General features: G+C 47.2%; 1 protein-coding gene across 1 annotated transcript in view; it reads right to left on the bottom strand.

Annotated features, from left to right (window-relative positions):
* C20H7orf50 (chromosome 20 C7orf50 homolog) overlaps window positions 1–15,410 on the bottom strand; it is a 237,553-nt gene that overhangs the window by 155,973 nt on the left and 66,170 nt on the right. The window lies entirely within an intron of this gene.

Raw genomic sequence — 15,410 nt, 5'->3', positions numbered from 1 at the left:
AGAAAGTTCAGCCCCCAACACCTCCAGCTATAAGGATCGGGTAGTCAGAGAGGGGAAAGACCCCGTACCAGGGATGGGATTCTAGCAGGAGCTCCTTTGCATATTAGGCCACACACCCCTGATGCAGCCAGTCCTCCAAGAGCTTGCAAAAAAAGAGCCTCGTATGCTCTTGAGGGATTGGCTACATCAGGGGTGTGTGGCCTGATATGCAAAGGAGCTCCTGCTGGAATTCCACCCCTGCCAGGGACCCTGGAGAACTGCTGCTAGTCTGAGTAGGCAAGACCAACCCTGATGGACCAAAGGTCTGATTCCGTGTAAGAGAGCTTTATACCGTGGTGTCCTTTTGGGAAGACCTCCCCAAAACCCTCTCCCTGAAGTCGGGAGACTTGGTGGAGCATCGCTCGGTGCAACACGATCAGTTGCAGGCCAAAGGGACAAAAACTGCAACCCCCTGGGCCTTCATGAACGCACCCACCCATGGCTTTCTGAATCCCCACTGTGGACATCAGGCTTTTGTATCTGCTACACGTGCAAAATTTGATTGCACGTGCAGCGTGGAGCTAAGGATTTTGGTTAAAAATGTACTTCCAGTGCCTTCAGTATTTTTAATACAACTGCACTCTTTTCTTCAGTACCACCTCCCCCCCCCCCCCCCCAGTTTCCCTACTGGTTACTTACAGTGCCATCTGAAGCAAAGGGGTCCCTTTCTAAGACTCATAATGTCTTCAGCGGACTTAGAAGGCACTGCTCAGGAAGGAACTGCTACGGTTCTCAGCTGTGTCCCCAGTTACCTTTTCGATTGTTACAGCAATTTATTGAATACACAATTTAACTGTAAGTCTCCCCCCCCCCCTTCCAGTCCTTTAATTCACAATAATTTAATTACTATGTTGAAGGTTTTTTTCCTCCTTATGAAGGACCACCCCACAAGACCCTATCCCCCTGGATGAGCTGCACTACCGTTTCACATTGTCTACTATTTTCAGAAATCGGGATTTTCCCCCCACCCCCCACGGCGTCCCATATCTCAATGTTACATCGCAGGGCTGGCCAAACTTGCTTAATGTAAGTCACATAGATTAAACGTCAGATGTTTGAGAGCCGCAAGACATGAATGTCAGATGTTGGAGGGAGGGAGGAAAATAGATGGGGGGAAAGATGAAGGAGAAAGGGAAAGAAAGCAACAACTTTAAATGCATTTTCTAAGCCGCTGGTTGGCTTGGCGAAGCGATTGAAAGAGACAAATAATAATAATAATAATACTTTTTATTTATTCTCCAAGCCAGTCGATGGGGTATTGGGGGCTTCAGGAGCCAAAGGGACAGTTGCAGGCCAAAGGGACAAAATCTGCAACCCCCTGGGCCTTCATGAACGCACCCACCCGTGGCTTTCTGAATCCCCACTGTGGACATCAGGCTTTTGTATCTGCTACACGTGCAAACTTAGATTGCACGTGCAGTGTGGAGCTAAGGATTTTGGTTAAAAAATGTGTGTGAAAGAGCCACATGTGTGAAAGAGCCACACGTGCCTCCCGAGCTTCAGTTTGGCCACCCCTGATAAAAATGGGATAGACAGAGAGATGTTAGGAAGGATAAAACGCACAAACACAAACAGAACCAAGAAGGAGCGACAACAAAAGCCACAGTTTGGCCACCCCGTTACATTGCATGGAATCATTTTGTCTTGACGTTCGCTTCCTTCTTCCATTTCGAATATTGCATCTAAATCCCATTATATCACCCACTGCTAAAGTCTTGCGACGTTCAAATATTGGAAATAGGAATAAAGTAGAGAGGTTTGCTTCTGGCCAACGTTCCTTCTAAGCTGTGGAGTCTTGTGAGCAAAAATTCTACTTTGTGAGCTCCTGGCATGAAAGTGGTGGGCTCCTGGATCGATTATTGTGCTCTGGGGCCATCCTTCCTGAGCAGGCTGAGCGAAGACTATGTGTGAGCCAGAAGCTAAAAACCCTATGAGTTCAGCTCACGCGAACTCCGCTTAGAGGGAACACTGCTCACGGTCTCCGGCCTTCAGGGGCACTTTCGTCAGCTGCTGACAACTTTCTTCATGCTCCCCCCCTTTCCTGCTCTCTCAACAGCTTTCTTCATGCTCTGCAAAACTCTCTGTTCAAAACAGACTCCCCCACCCCCCAAAAACGGTTTCTCACAGTTTCGATGTAACCAACTGCACGATGTCATTTCCCCTCTAAACAAAAGTGCTTCCCGCCTGATCTGTTAAGTGCTGCAGTTGATTTAATTCATTTGCTGAGTATGAGATTCTTCTTAGGCTTCGAATAACTCTGTTCCTCGTTGGAGCGGATGTTTGTGGAAAGGGGGGGGGCAGGTGGCCCTCCAACAGGGGCTCTGGGCCTCAGGCCCCCTCACATCCTAAAGAAAACAAAGCTTGACTCCAGTAGCACCTTTAAGAGCAACAGAGTTTAATTCTGAGCGTAAGCTTCCGTGTTCACGCACACTTCTTCAGGTAGTCTTGTTCAGGTACTTTTATGTGCATCGAAACATTTCAGGTATCTGAAGAAGTGTGCGTGCACACAAAACCTGATACCCAGAATTTGGTCTTAAAAGTGCTACTGGAATCAAACTTTGTTCTATCGCTTCAGGGGTGGCCAAACTGTGGCTCAGGAGCCACACGTGGCTCTTTCGCACATATTGTGCGGCTCGTGAAGCCCCCACTGCCCCATCAGCCAGCTTGGAGAAGGCATTTCTCTCTTTAAATCACTTCTCCAAGCCAAGCCAACTGGTGTCTTGGCAAATGCATTTATAATAATAATAATAATAATAACTTTTTATTTGTATCCCGCCCTCCCTGCACAAGCAGGCTCAAGGCGGCTCACAACATAGGAATGCAATACAATATAGTAAAATCATATAAAACAATAAAATTATCTTAAATCAGTGTACAGTTACATTTTAAATTAACATTAAGGTGCTAAATAGATCTTAAATTCAGTAAAAGAGAAGAAACATACACAGCGACGTTATCTTAGCTCAGCATGGGCGAAGGCTATTCTGAAGAGGTGTGTCTTACAGGTCCTGCGAAATTGATTTACACATCACAGGGCCCGTACCTCCTCCGGGAGTTGGTTCCAGAGTAGTGGGGCCGCAACGGAGAAGGCCCGATCCCGGGTGGTCTTTAATCTGGCCTCCCTTGGCCCAGGGATATTCAGCTGGTGCTTACCAGCTGACCTCAGTGCTCTCTGGGGCTCATATGGGGAGAGACGGTCCCTCAGGTAGACAGGCCCTCGGCCATATAGGGCTTTAAAGGTCATGACCAGCACCTTGTAACGAACTCGGTAGACCACTTGCAGCCAGTGCAGTTCGCGCAACCCTGGCTGTATGTGCTCCCATCTTGGAAGCCCCAATAGCAGCCTAGCTGCCGCGTTCTGCACCAGCTGCAACCGCCGAGTTCGGCACAAGGGCAGCCCCATGAAGAGGGCGTTGCAGTAATCTTGCTTTCTTTCCACCTCTCCCTCCCCATCTCCTTCCTTCCTCCCTCCCTCCCTCGCAGCTCTCAAGCATCTGACATTCATGTCTTGCAGCTCTCAAACATCTGACATTTATTCTAGGTGGCTCTTGCTTCAGACCAACACAGAGATCGTTTGGGAGGATTGTCGCGCTGCTAGGCAGTAGAAGAGCCAGATTCGAATCCAGAAGCACCTTAGAAGCCAACAAGATTTTCAGGGTATGAGTTTTCGAGAGTCAATGCTCCCTTCATCAGATACCCAATACCTAACAATGGGAGCGTTGACTTTCGAAAAACTCATCCCCCCAAAACCTTATTGGTCTGTGAGGTGCCACAGAGCTCAAATCTAGCTAAGAGTTACACCATTCTCTGTCCTTTACCACCTGCAAGACTGTGCCCAAAGGCCTCTCAAGGTGCAGAAAAGGAACGGGGTTGCTCAACATGAACCCCTACAACAGGCAGGCAGTATAAAACTCTCCGATTGGCCAAGCTTGCTGTGGGCACCAGGAAAGCTTGGTCTTCTGCCCTCAGCTAGTCACCAGAGCGAGGGTCTTTTGCCTGCAGCGATTCACTAATTAGGGGCGAGGCGTGGTTCAGTGTTATGAGCGCCTGCTTGGCATGCAGAAGGTCCCAGGTTCAATCCCTGGATCTCCAGCTGAAATGACCGGGCGGCAGGTGATGTGAAAGACCTCAACTTGAAACCCTGGAGAGCTGCTGCTAGTCTGAGTAAACACTACTGATTTTGATGGTCTGATAAGGCAGCTTCATTAATGAAAAGCAAACCACTGGGCAGAAGAACCTGATCCACGAATGATTTGCCTGCCGTCTGTGTGTGGCCATGATACGTGTTTCTCTAAGCAGAGGAGCGCAGCAGCTTTTTCAACACCATGCCTTGCTTCGCTAGCATACATGAGTGGGCAGACGTTGGGGCCCATCGCTCTCTCCTCCCTGCCCTCCTGCCAGACGGCGCCATTTGCCAAAACAACACTGGGACACATCTGACCGGTTCTTACGGCTGAAAAGCTCACTCGAATAAGAGGGTAACAGAGCACCGTGGACTCCAACCCGTCGTCATGCCCACTCAGGTGACGTTTATCCATTTTTCTTTGCAAGCAGGTTATTGCTGAAGTCATACCACTTAAGAGTGGCGGGGGGGTGGCATCCGTGTGGCACCTCAGACAGGAAGAAGCCCGAAACCCTGGACGCCACCCAGCAGTGCAGTAATTCTCACGTTGCCTTACCCTTTCCTGCCGAGCAGAGACTTCAACTCTCAGCAGGAAAACATTTAGCTCAGTGTTTCCGTTTTCAGTTAATGTTGTCGAGCGTTTTCTTAAACACACATGGAACCTCCAGGCAGCAGAGGCAAACTGGAGCTAGAATAATCCCTCCTTCTAAAAATTTCACAGATCTTGGGACGGCAGAACCTTATTTTCTTTTCTTCTTTGCCACTCACAGAATTATCTCCCGTTTCAGAAAGCTCAGTTTTGCCCGTCATAATTACATTCCAGCTTAAATTCAATACACTGCTATGAATTCCCTCTTTTTAAAAGAAAAATGCCAGCCCATCTGGCTATGGATTAACATCCAGTAACAAGCGTTGCCAAGCCCAACATCGGGCCTTGTGATTGGCTGGTACTATGAAGGCTCTGGATTGGTCTGGCGGGATATACGGTAAATACCAAGAACATGGTCTCTGCCTTTGTCGCCTCTCTTGGCCTCCCAGACGTCTGTGTAAGCGTGGCTGAAGAATATGCAGTTGGGTTTTTAGTAACAAGAGTTTGCATTCAGGATTACAGCTGTGGTTTAATTGTCTTTACTTTACAAGCTTAGTTCAGTGTTCTGCTAAAACAAAAAAGAGAATTTTAGATATGTGGAAAGATTTAACCACCTTTTTCTGAGAATGTACAAATTACAGTGCTTGCATCTATACTTTTGAGTCTCTGACATTCAAAATGTTTGCATAGTTCTTTGGGAATCACTTTCATTGGCAATAAATGTAATTTCCCAGTTATGAACTGTTTTGGCTGGGTGTGAGTATGCGTGTGTCAAATTGTATGCGTGTCAGATTCTGGACTGTGTGGTTTTTTTTAAAGACAGCATTCAAATAAATACCTAATAACTAACAAAATGAGTCTGAAGGCAAAACCTCAAGCAGGGAAAACAAAGAATTTTAAGGAATCAGAACTGAATTCTGTTCTCAAATATGGGGCCTTTTCCATTTCAATGCCTGAAGTTTTCAGATTTCTTTGTAAATATGAGCCAAAACTGTTCAGCCTGACAATGAATATTACTGTATATATACCGAGGGAAAGAAGTCTACTGATGTAAAAAGAACATTTTAAAGATTTTTATTAAATTATTTCCTAAGATACAGATTTATCATCATTTAAGAAATAAACTCGTCTAGATCATTAAAGAATACTGTATGCTGTTCTGTGTGTTAACAGGAAAGTCAGTACAAGACTGCCGTCATTAACAGGTTATTACTTTCTCAGAGTAAAGGATCGGTATTTCAGCCTGAAAAAAATATTTATGGTCTTGCAGATGATCCTTTTAACAGGGGAGACAAATATGGGCACTTTCACACACGCTAAATAATGCCGTTTCAATCCTATTCAGTGACTGTTTGCGAGTGGATTTTGCTATTTCACACACTAAAATCCAGTTGCAAAGTGCACTCAAAGTGGATTGAAAGTACACTATTTATTGAGTGTGAAAGCATCAAATCTAGCTTGACACGGACTCTCATCTGGGAGAACTGAGTGTGATTCCCCACTCCTCCACTAGCAGCTGCTGGAATGGCCTTGGGTCAGCCATAGCTCTCGCAGAGCTGTCCATTAAAGGGCAACTTATGGGAGCTCTCTTAGCCCCACCCACCTCACAGGGTGTCTCTTGTGGGGGAAGAAGATAAAGGAGATTGTAAGCCACTCTGAGACTCTGATTCCGAGAGAAGGGCGGGGTATAAATCTACGTGTCTTCTTCTCTCACACATACCTATATCACTGGTGCAGATGTTTTGAACCATTTTTCAAGGGTCATGAAACTTTCTTGGGCCTAGATGCAGAACAGCAGCCCTTTTGGCAGAGCCATTCAAGTAAATTTTAAAGTACATAATCCTCAATGAGGAGATAAGAAATCATTGTCACCAGCAGAGACCTTGGAAGGCCTCCGCCTATGAGAAGGGGTGTGTTGCATACAGGTTAGGATCAGCCTCTCCCTAAGAATGACCTATACCAAAGGCTGAAAACCGGGTCTACATTTTCATAGGCTTTGGTGGGGGAGGTGTTAAATACTCAAATTGTTAGTGATATACACTGTTTTCATATTCATTTGGGGAGGGACGGTGGCTCAGTGGTAGAGCATCTGCTTGGGAAGCAGAAGGTCCCAGGTTCAATCCCCGGCATCTCCAACTAAAAAGGGTCCAGGCAAGTCCAGGAGCAGAGGTCCATCAGTGGCTATAAGCCACAGTGTATGTGTGTATATAACATTTTTTGCCACTGTGTGACACAGAGTGTTGGACTTGATGGGCCGTTGGCCTGATCCAACATGGCTTCTCTTATGTTCTTATGTTCAAGTAGGTGTGGAAAACCTCAGCTTGAGACCCTGGAGAGCTGCTGCCAGTCTGAGTAGACAATACTGACTTTGATGGACCAAGGGTCTGATTCAGTAGAAAGCAGCTTCATTTGTTCATGTGTATAGGGGAGGGACGGTGGCTCAGTGGTAGAGCATCTGTTTGGGAAGCAGAAGGTCCCAGGTTCAATCCCCGGCATCTCCACTAAAAAGGGGTCCAGGCAAATAGGTGTGAAAAACCTCAGCTTGAGACCCTAGAGAGCCACTGCCAGTCTGAGTAGACAATACTGACTTTGATGCACTGAGGGTCTGATTCAGTATAAGGCAGCTTCATATGTTCATCTCCTCACTGAGCTGAGCCCCAGAGCGATGGAAAGAACGGTGAAGAGCCATTCGGTGCCCCACGTAAGTTTCTCACCACACTGTACTCCCTCCCCTATTCTTCAAGTCCAGTATGAACATGGGGTAGGGTTGGGGGATATAAGGACGGGGGTGGGATGGGAATGTAGAGAGGGGGAGGGAAGGGAGGGAGGGAGGGAGAGGGAGGGAGGGGAAAGAGAGAGGGAGAGAGAGAGAGTGCTGTGGGGAAAGAGATCCAACTCAACTTGCCTCTTCCTACCTCCAAACAAGAAGGGGGATTACTCTGTGCTTTAGTAATGACCAAGCACAGACTAGAGAAGGTGGCCATATTCCAATCCCCCCCCCCTAATTTTGCAAATCAAAAGACATTAATTGGAGCACAGCAAGCTGCTATAATTAAAGATCCAAACAATATCAACATTCAAAGGAAGAAGTCAACGAAGAGCCAGTACAGGACATCCAGTACACAGCTCAACATCCTGATAAACTTATGCGTTGACTAATAATTAACAACGTCTCTGCAGCCAAGTGTTGCGAGTCCTTTCCTGGAAAGTGGCGCATACAAGGTCTCGCAATAAGCCATGAAGACACACCAGAGGACCCTGTGTAGCTGAGCATGGCTTTATGTTCCACTTTTTCCTGCCAGTAAGAAAAGTTTCTGCGTGGGTATGCACAGGGTGGGGAGGAGGTGGCTCACTGCAGAAAACCTGCTGGGATTCCTGTGGCTTTGGCCTACCAGAAGAAAACTACAGTTTTTCTTACCAAGGGAAGGCCTCAGCCTCTATGCCCTCTTGTTGAGTCTCCAGAGGAACTGGTTGGCCACTGTGTGAGACAGGAGGCTGGACTAGATGGACTCTTCTGATGTTCCCATCAGGGGAAGGCCTCGGCGCCTCTGCCCTGTTGCTGGGCATCCAGTGAAACTAGTTGGCCACTGTGAGACAGGATGCTGGACTAGATGGGACCCTCCCTGGTCTGAGCCAGCAGGGCTCTTCTGATGTTCTTCTCAGGAGAAGGCCTCGGCCTCCGTGCCCTGTTGCTGGCCCTCCAGAGGAACTGGTTGGCCACTGAGTGAAACAGGAGGCTGGACTAGGTGGACCCTCACTGGTCTGAGCCAGCAGGGCTCTTCTGATGTTCTTCCAAGGGGAAGGTCTCGGCCTCTGTGCCCTGTTGTTGGCTTTCCAGAGGAACTGGGTGGGCACTGTGTGAGGCAGGAGGCTGGACTAGATGGACTCTCACTGGTCTGACCCAGCAGGGCTCTCCTGATGTTCTTCTCAGGAGAAGGCCTCGGCCTCTGTGCCCTGTTGCTGGCCCTCCAGAGGAACTGGTTGGCCACTGAGTGAAACAGGAGGCTGGACTAGGTGGACCCTCACTGGTCTGAGCCAGCAGGGCTCTTCTGATGTTCTTCCAAGGGGAAGGTCTCGGCCTCTGTGCCCTGTTGTTGGCTTTCCAGAGGAACTGGGTGGGCACTGTGTGAGGCAGGATGCTGGACTAGATGGACCCTCCCTGGTCTGACCCAGCAGGGCTCTTCTGATGTTCTTCTCAGGAGAAGGCCTCGGCCTCTGTGCCCTGTTGCTGGCCCTCCAGAGGAACTGGTTGGCCACTGAGTGAAACAGGAGGCTGGACTAGGTGGACTCTCACTGGTCTGAGCCAGCAGGGCTCTTCTGATGTTCTTCCAAGGGGAAGGTCTCGGCCTCTGTGCCCTGTTGCTGTCCATCCAGTGAAACTGGTTGGCCACTGTGTGAGACGGGCAGCTAGATGGACCCTCACTGGTCTGATCCAGCAGGGCTCTGATGATGTTCTTAAACTGCAATGGCAGAATCCTGGCAACTCTGCTTCCCTTCCCCCCCAAAGGGATATAAATTCTGGCTTTTCTGTTTACAAAACTGCATCACACGTTCCAAGGCTTTCCAGATTTCACAGACTCGGCGTGGAAATATTCAGTCCCAAATGGAACAGCAGCATTCCCAGCGGAGGTTTTAAAAATTCCAACCAGCCACACGCAAATCTGATCCTTCTCCTTAGCGTTCCGTCATCCAGCAGCCAAACCCCACCCTTCTTCAAGTGTGGCAGTGGCTATCCACTCCCACCAAGTAAAACTTGTTCACCAGGTATGTATATAAGCCGGGGTAATTTCAGAAGGCCACTGTTGGTCTTAAGTAGAAAAGCAAGAATCCAGTCTGGTAGTACCAACAAGATTTTCAGGGCATGAGCTTTCAAGAGTCAAAGCTCCCTTTGCCAGAAAGCCACGAGTAACCTTAAGAGACCTATTTACCTCCTGGGATGAGAATGTATTATTATTAGGGCTTTTTTCCTAGCAGGAGCTCCTTTGCATATTAGGCCCCACACCCCTGATGTAGCCAATTCTCCAAGAGCTTACAGGGCTCTTCCTACAGGGCCTAGTGTAAGCTCTTGGAGGACTGGCTATTTCAGAGGGGTGTGGCCTAATAGGCAAAGGAGTTCCTGCTACAAAAAAGCCCTGATTATTATTGCTGAAAAGATGCCTGCTTATTGAACTGAAAGCACCTGAAAGAACGTTATCTGGACCAAGTGTTCCCTCTAAGCTGAGTTAGTGTGAGCTAGCTCACAGTTCTGTAGCTTCGAGCTCAAACATTTTTGTCCTTTCCTTTTATTTGTTAGCTTCTTTGACCAATGGTCTTAAGCTCAAGATAAAACAAGACAGTAAATACAAAACAAATTTACAAATAATTTAAAACCAAAATAAACTAGCAACAAGGAGGAAAACCAATAACCATAAATCACAAGACATAATTAAATCTGAAGACTACCTAATATTAATATAAAATTCTCTAAAATGCTTTAACGTTATAAAACATTATAACAAGATAAAATTAGAGTTAAAATCTTAGTACATATTAGCAGCACAAGACCTTCATTTTGGAAAGAACACTACTGAGAAATATTTTGCCACTGAGTGAGTTATTTAAGGGTTCATTTTTGTCTTCGTTCAGGAAGGATGGCCCCGGAGCAAACTAGTGTCTGCAGTAGCTCACAACTTCAAACATGTGGCCTGAGGGCCAATATCAGGCCCCTGGAGGGTTCCTATCAGGCCCGTGAGCAACTCACTGTTGTCTGCTTCCTTCTCCCTCTCTCTTGCTTCCTTCTGCATCACAGTTTGCTTTGCCAGGCTTGCTCAATCTTACAGGAACTACAGAGCAAACCTCTATTTTCTCCATTGGCTGAGGCTCCTCCCTTGGGAAAGAGAGGGGGAGGGAGAGCTTGCTTTGCCAGGCTGGCTCAATTGCACAGGAACTACAGAGCAAACCTCTATTTTCTCCATTGGTTGAGGCTCCTCCCTTGGGAAAGAAAGGGGGAGGGAGAGCTTGCTTTACCAGGCTTGCTCAATCGCAAAGGAACTACAGAGCAAACCTCTATTTTTTCCATTGGCTGAGGCTCCTCCCTTGGGGAGGAAGTGAGGGAAGGAGAGCTTGCTTTGCAAGGCTCTCTCCCATCTTGGCCTGGAGTATTTCACGGCTGAAGCACAGAACAGGCTAAATGCTAGTCTGATGGAAACTCCACCTGGTGGTCTGCTGCAGAAGGCAGCACAATTTATTCCATCGACCAAACTTTATCATAAAAAGTTTTGCAAAAAAAAAAAAAAGTTCACACCCCTGACCTAGCTCTACCAGCATATGGTGAGGTCAAAAGACAGGCTGCTTCTTGTGCAAGCGGTAAATCAGGAAACTCCACAGAAAAAGGAACCACGGTTCATCTGCTTCATTTTATTTTGATACAACAGCCTGTGCGTAGCGATAGGAATGGGTCGATGGCAGAGCCTCTGCTTGGCATGCGGAAGGTCCCAGCTCCAATCCCCGCCCTCTCCAGTTAGAAGGATCAGGTAGGAAAGGGGTAATAGGAAAGAGCTAGAGAGCTGTTGCCAATCTGAGTAAGATCATCCTGACCCTGATGAACCCAAGGTCTGATTCAGTGTAAGGCCGCTGCAGCTATCTGTGCACTTTCAGAGACAGGGCCTCTGCTTTTTATGCAGAAAGTCCCAGGTTCAATCTCCTGACCTCTCCAGTTAAAAAGGACCAGGCAGGAGGTGACAGGAAAGACCTCAGCCTGAGACCCTGGAGAGCCACTGCCAGCTTGAGTAGACAATACTGACTTGAATGGAACAGTACAAGGCAGTCTCCGCCTCATCTATCTGTATGTTCTTGATGGTTGAGTTATCTGCTTCGGCATGCAGAAGGTCCCTGGTTCAATCTCCAGTTCAGCTCAGATAGTAAATGATGTGGAAGACATCTGAGACAGCCTCTGCCAGTCTAAGCAGACAGTACTGAAGGAAGGACAATGGCCTGGCCAGCCTTGTCCTGCCTCCATCTTAAGACTCAGAAGGCAGCATTAAGCTTTCACGTACCTTGACCTACGCAAGAATGCTGAGGGTCTCGGAATGTGCTGCCCTTTCACCTCCCTCCTGGAATCCACAGTTGGGGTTACCAGCTTATGTAAACATGGGTCGTTTCATTCTGCACGCTGTTAGTCAACGATTTGTGTACAGAGGAATGTATAAAATAAAGCGACGCGACCGCTGTCAGAGAGACACAAGCAGCATGGACAGACTGGTGCATGAACCTCAACCCTGAGTCGTGTGACCATTACTACTAGGGTTGCCAAGTCCAATTCCAGAAATATCTGGGGACTTTGGGGAGGGAGCCAGGAGACTTTGGGGGTGGAGCCAGGAGACTTTGGGGGTGGAACCAGGAGACATTGGGGGCAGAGCCAGGAGCGAGGCTGTGACAAGCATAATTGAACTCCAAGGGTGTTCTGGCCATCACATTGAAAGGGACCGCACACCTTTTTAGATGCCTTCCTTCCATAGGAAATAATGAAGGATGGGGGCACCTTCTTTGGGGGCTCATAGAATTGGACTCCCTGGTCCAATTGTTTTGAAACTTGGGGGGTATTTTGAGAAGTGGCACTAGATGCTATACTGAAAATTTGGTGCCTCTACCTCAAAACACAGCCCCTCTAGAGCCCCTGATATCCGCGGATCAATTTCCCATTATTTCCTAAAACTGCTGGAGATCTAGAGCTGTGGGGGTGGGGCTTCCCCCACCGGCTAGCTGGCTGGGGGGGGGCGGGGGGAAATTTGTAAAACCAGGCGATCCCCCGCTGGAACCTGGGGATTGGGAAGCCTAATTACTACACAGTACTGATCCTGATGGGCCTAAGGGTCTGATTCAGTATAAGGCGGATCCATGCGTTCACACGTTCAAGTGGACTGATTCTGAGCAGCATGCTTAACAACGCTTCCTATGTTAGCGACCAGAGGGCTAATGCGGTAATTTCCCTGCCCAGCACTTTCAAATACGCAATACTTAAGTCAAAGACAGATTTCAGTAACGCCAGTGCACCGTAGAATGCCAGTCTTGTGAATCTCTTCAACAAAAGAGGTTGGCATAAGTCCAGGCCGGGTCCATCTTGCCAGATCTCAGAAGCTGAGGAGGGCGGGGCCTGGCTGGTATTTGGATGGGAGACCTTCAAGGAATACCAGGGGCAGGGCATGGAGGTAGGCAATGGGCAACCACCTGTGAACACCTCTTGCCCTGAAATCCCCACGGACTTGACAGCACATGCCACCACCAAAAACAAAACTAACAAACAAACATGAGTCACACACACACACACACACCACGCTCACTTGGATCAAAGAGGACTCTGGACCTTTGTTTCTTCCATGGCAGATTCACTTTTGCAACTGAAAGGAGCATTAAAAAATATCTGCAATGGGGCACTACTATATATATAGACACATATATATGTGTGCGTATATGTGTATATATATACACACACACAAACATATACATACACGCACGCACATATACATACATACATATATACATACATATTTTTTAAAAGGTAAAAGTAGTCACCTGTGCAACCACCAGTCGTTTCCGACTCTGGGGTGACGTTGCTTTCACAACATTTTCACGGCAGACTATTTACGGGGTGCTTTGCCATTGCCTTCCCCAGTCATCTACACTTTACCCCCAGCAAGCTGGGTCCTCATTTTACCGACCTCGGAAGGATGGAAGGCTGAGTCAACCTGGAGCCGGCTACCTGAACCCAGCTTCTGCCGGGATCGAACTCAGGTTGTGAGCAGGGAGCTCAGACTGCAGTACTGCAGCTTTACCACTCTGCGCCACGGGGCCCTCTATACATACATATACATACATGTGTATATATATAATGCATGTATGTGTGTGTGTACACACACACACACACACACACACACATATATATATATATATTTACACACACACATGTATACATACATATATACACACATACACATATATATGTGTGTGAGTAGTTGCACAAAACCTTTTAAAGCAGCTCTTTTGATCCTGAAAAGCAGCTTTTCAGCAGTCAGGTTAATATCCTGGAGAGGAGAATGATTGTCTTCAACCCTGCTGAATGCTTCCTTTAAGTAAGAACTAGTACGTTCCCTTCCTATGACAGCACCGCCCCCCCCCCCATAATCTCAATCAAGAAACACAGAATACTCACTGCTATAGAATACGCACACAGAGAGAGAAATAAAAGCAGTCCCAGATGCACGAACAAGATAACGTTTCCCTTCTTAGAGAGGTCATATGACTGCATCCTATGACCATTCCGCTGGACCACACCAAGATGACATAACAACTTGAGAGAGGTCGCATTTCGCAAGACAAATTCATTCGGGTTTTGCTTCCTCTTTTCAGTTCCTAGCGGCACTACAGGCATCAGAAGGGACCATGACTGGCACAAAAACTGTTTAGAACTATTTTTGGCCGTTAGACACATGTGCATGCTGCCCTTTTTGTATGGCCTATTAAATAAAGAAGCGCAATGGGCCGTTTCACACAGAACATTCTTAGGTGCACACCTAAAAAACCCCAGGAAGTGAGAATCCACTGAGGATATGTTTGCAAACATGCATAATAGAGAGGTACGCTCATCAGAGAACTGGAGTTACCAGCGATTCCCTGCTAAATGTAAACCCAGAGGCAAAACTCAAATCAGTCCCTGCTTCATGTGTAAAGGGGCTGCATAAATCAACGGGAGGCAGATTAAAGACAGTAATAGATTTAATAGACCTGTGTCACTGGGGGTGGGGTGGGGCTGCAGTGGGAGAGGGAAAGGGGGGAAATACTGTGCTCCATGGACAAATATCAATCCATCTATGGAAATTTTAGGCAGGATCCATGCCTAAACTGGTGGGAACATCTGGCCATTTGGACAGCAAACTCTCACAGATACATACTAGATTGTTTCAGAAGGTAGCTAAGTTGGTCTGCAGTAGAAGAGCTGGATTTGAGTCTCATAGCACCTTAGAGACCCACAAGAGTTTCAGGGTATGAGCTTCTGAGAGTTAAGGCTCCCTTCTTCAGATACAAGTAGAAATGGAGAAAAAAACCCCAAAGTCCTAATATGTCAGTCAGATACATACTAATTATCTTTTCAGAACCTAACACTGGATGGATTAGGATGCAGTAGTCTGTTAACAAAGATTCCCAATTCAAAAGCCAGTTGAACAGGGAGGATTTAGCACAGGGGAGGCCAAACTTGTTTAACACAAGAGTCACGCAGAATAAATGCCAGATGTTTGAGAGCCACAAGACATGAATGTCAGATGTTTGAGAGCCGCAAAACGGAGAGGGAGGGAGGGGTGGGAAGAAAGCAACTTTAACTTTAAATGCATTCTCCAAGCTATCAGCAGGCTTGGCTTAGAGAAGTGATTTAAAGAGACAAATGCCTTCTCCAAGTCAGCTGATGGGGTGGAGTGGGGGGGGGGCCTTCAAGAGCCACAAAATATGTGTAAAAGAGCCACGTCTGGCTCCCGAGTCGCAGTTTGGCCAGCCCTGGTTTAGCATAATTTGCGCACACAGCTTTTTTTTCCAATTCAAACCATTTGGTATTTGGAAGCATATTTTTAGCTATCCGTGAGTGTGGATAGGATATTCCCTGGAAAAAAAAGTAAAATATAAACAGAATTC

Source organism: Heteronotia binoei, chromosome 20, assembly GCF_032191835.1.
Source record: "Heteronotia binoei isolate CCM8104 ecotype False Entrance Well chromosome 20, APGP_CSIRO_Hbin_v1, whole genome shotgun sequence".
Lineage (NCBI taxonomy): Eukaryota > Metazoa > Chordata > Lepidosauria > Squamata > Gekkonidae > Heteronotia > Heteronotia binoei.
This window is presented reverse-complemented; position numbering and strand designations above follow the sequence as displayed.